Consider the following 3,873-nt stretch of genomic DNA (forward strand, 5'->3'; position numbering starts at 1 on the left):
CTTTTAAAGAATTTGTTGGTTCATTTAAGTTGTTGATTCTATGGGCATAGATATCAATTCTATTTTCATTTTTGTAGAATCAGTTTTGTTTTTATTGCTTCTCTCTATTTTTATGTTTCTTTTCATTTTATTCATGTCTGCTTTTCTTCTTGCTTTGCGTGTAATTTTTTCCTTTCTTCTTTCTGAAGCTGAGAGATAAGATTACTGATATTTAAATTTACTAATTTTTAAAAATAAGTATTTAATGCTATAAACTCCCTCTAACCCTGATGTGAGCTATACATCCCACACATTTTGGTAGGTTGTATTTTCATTTTAATTCAGTTCAAAAACACTTTTTAATTTCCCCTGAGGGTTTCTTTGACCTATGAGTTATTTCAATGTATATCTTTATAAATATTTGGAGATATTTCTAGATATCTTTTTATTTTGATTTCTAGTTTAATGTCTTTGTGAATGTTTACTTTGTGTATTTCTAGTCTTTTTAATGTGTTAAGGTTTTTTTGATGACCCAGAATGTAGCCTATGTTGGTGAATGTTTTATATGTACTTGAAAAACATGTATATTCTGCTATGTTCTATTAATGAGGTCAAGTTTGTGGAAAGTATCTGTTAGGTTTTTCATATCCCCACTGATTTACTTGTTCTATCAATTACTCAGAGAAAGAGGTGTTGAAATTTTCAACTATAATTGTAAATTGGCCTATTTTTCCTTTCAGTTCAATTTTTTTATTAATATATTTTGAGGCTTTGCTCCTAGACACATAGCATTTGATAAGATATTAATTAAATATAGACTGACACACAATGGATGTTTCTCAAGATGATTAGATATACTAAATGAGAACATTTACATTCATAATTCTTTGAATATATGTTGAGAAATTGAAATCCTATATCTTACACTTTTCTTTAAATAGAAAAAAATTCATGATCAAAGCAGAAATTTATATATATATTTGGCATGTTTCTTAAACCATATTTGATGGTTTAAGCAAAATATATTCACACCAAACTACTCTGCTAGTCAATGTATATTGATAAAGTATTTAAGACAATTATGTTTTAAAAGATGGAGGTTAAAGGGACTTAAAAGGAAGTTTTCTGTTCATCACCAAATTTGGTAAAATATCAATTATAGTAGACCTATGATGTTATGTATGTACATTTTAAAACCTAAAGCAACCATTAAGAAAATTTAAAATTCAGTTATACTATAAATGTCAAGATGAAATACTAATAATAACCCATGACAAAGCAAGAAAAGAGAACAGAGGTTTGGGAAACAGAGCCAGAATATATAAAGCAAATAAAATGCCAGACTTTAACTTATCTACACTAATAAAAGAGAAACATGGTAATTAGTGTACGACCGCTACCCTTCCCATTGGCTAATCAGCATATCCTTATGCAAATTAACTGTCAGCCAAGATGGCGGCTGGCAGCCATGCACTGAAGCGAGCAGGGAGGCTTGCTTGCTCCAGTGATGGCGAACTCCAACGTTCCCCGCCTGACTTGCCGGCCTCTCAGCTGCAACTCTAAGCAACTATGTACTATGTTGCAAATATAGAAGCTAAACAAAACCCCAGAAACCGGCTTTCAGTCAGCCGGGCGTCAGCCAGCCGGACCGCAACATTGTATCGATGTTTTCAGCAGCGAGGCCTCAGAGCTAAAGCTGGCCCAGAATAAAAAAAGAAAAAAAGAAAAAAAGGAGCAGTTGGGAGCTTCAGTCACCCGCCAGCCAGAAAACAGCCCTCAGCCCCTCACCCAGACTGGCCAGGCACCCCAGTGGGGACCCCCACCCTGATCCAGGACACCCTTCAGGGCAAACCAGCCAGCCCCTACCCATGCACCAGGCCTCTATCCTCTATAGTAAAAGGGTAATATGCCTCCCGGCACCGGGATCAGCGTGACAGGGGGCAGCGCCCAAACCCCCTGATCGCCCTGCGGCTCTGTGTATGACAGGGGGGAGCTCCCCAGCCCCCTGATCGCCCTGCGGCTCTGTGTATGACAGGGGGGAGCTCCCCAGCCCCCTGATCGCCCTGCGGCTCTGTGTATGACAGGGGGGAGCTCCCCAGCCCCCTGATCGCCCTGCGGCTCTGTGTATGACAGGGGGGAGCTCCCCAGCCCCCTGATCGCCCTGCGGCTCTGTGTATGACAGGGGGGAGCTCCCCAGCCCCCTGATCGCCCTGCGGCTCTGTGTATGACAGGGGGGAGCTCCCCAGCCCCCTGATCGCCCTGCGGCTCTGTGTATGACAGGGGGGAGCTCCCCAGCCCCCTGATCGCCCTGCGGCTCTGTGTATGACAGGGGGGAGCTCCCCAGCCCCCTGATCGCCCTGCGGCTCTGTGTATGACAGGGGGGAGCTCCCCAGCCCCCTGATCGCCCTGCGGCTCTGTGTATGACAGGGGGGAGCTCCCCAGCCCCCTGATCGCCCTGCGGCTCTGTGTATGACAGGGGGGAGCTCCCCAGCCCCCTGATCGCCCTGCGGCTCTGTGTATGACAGGGGGGAGCTCCCCAGCCCCCTGATCGCCCTGCGGCTCTGTGTATGACAGGGGGGAGCTCCCCAATCCCCTGATTGCCCTGCGGCTCTGTGTTTGACAGGGTGCAGCGCACCAACCCCCTGATCGGCCCTGCTCTGAGCCTGACCAGGGGCTGCACCTAGGGATTGGGCCTGCCCTCTGCCACCAGGGAGCAGGCCTAAGCCAGCAGGTCGTTATCTCCTGAGGGGTCCCAGACTGGGAGAGGGCACAGGCCGGGCTGGGGGACCCCCCCCCCAAGTGCACAAATTTTTGTGCACCAGGCCTCTAGTCATATAATAATTACCTTAAATGTAAATAATCTATATCATATAAAACAGAGCTTGGTAGAGTAGAAAAAAAAAATCCGGGTGTTATGTTACCTACAAAACACTTTAAATACAATGATGCAGGTAAGTTGAAAGTAAAAGGTTGTAATTCTTTGAAATCTAAATAAGGCTTTGAAGACTAAATAAGGAATTCTTAAACTTGAAAACAAAAGCCTGATGTGTTATATGAAAAACTGATAAAATTGGACAGCATCACATTTTAAAATGTTTGTTCTTTGTAATACCCTAATGAAAGGATGGAAAGACAAGCTAAATACAAGAAGAAAATATTTGCAAACTACATATTGGACAAAGCACTGGTATCTAGAATATTTAACGACTTCTCAATGCTCAATAGTAAAAAAACAATCCAATTAAAAAATGGGCAGAAAGGCATGAATAGACATTTCATCAAAATGAATATACAGATGGAAACTAACACATGAAAAGAAGTTTAAGATCACTAATTATTAAAGAAAGCAAATTTAAACCATAATTAAATATTAAAATATAATACCTATCACAATGCCTAAAATAAAAAACACTGATAAGCATATAAAAATTGGACTAGTCATTATTGCTGGTGGGAATGTATAGTGGTATAGCTAGTCTGAAAACAGATTGGAAGTTTTTTATAAAAGTTAATATGCAATGACATATTACTTAGCATTTTGTCTCTTGGGCATTTATTCCAGAGAAATAAAATTGTATGAACACACAAAACACATATACAGATGTTCATAGAAGCATTATTTGTGATAGCCAAAAATGGAAACAATCTGGATGATTTTCAATGATTGGATGGATGCCTAAAGGATTAAACCAATTGAGGCACTTCCATACCATGGAATACTACAGGATATAAAAAACAAACAAACAAATATTTATACATGCAACAACCTGGATAAATTTCCAGAGAATTATGCTGAGTGAAAAAAGCCAGTCTCAAAAGATTATAAACTACATACTCATATTTATATAATTCTAGAGCCCCCATGCACAAAAATTTGTGCACTCGGCGGGGGGG

Source organism: Myotis brandtii, unplaced genomic scaffold, assembly GCF_000412655.1.
Source record: "Myotis brandtii unplaced genomic scaffold, ASM41265v1 scaffold365, whole genome shotgun sequence".
Classification (NCBI taxonomy): Eukaryota; Metazoa; Chordata; class Mammalia; order Chiroptera; family Vespertilionidae; genus Myotis; species Myotis brandtii.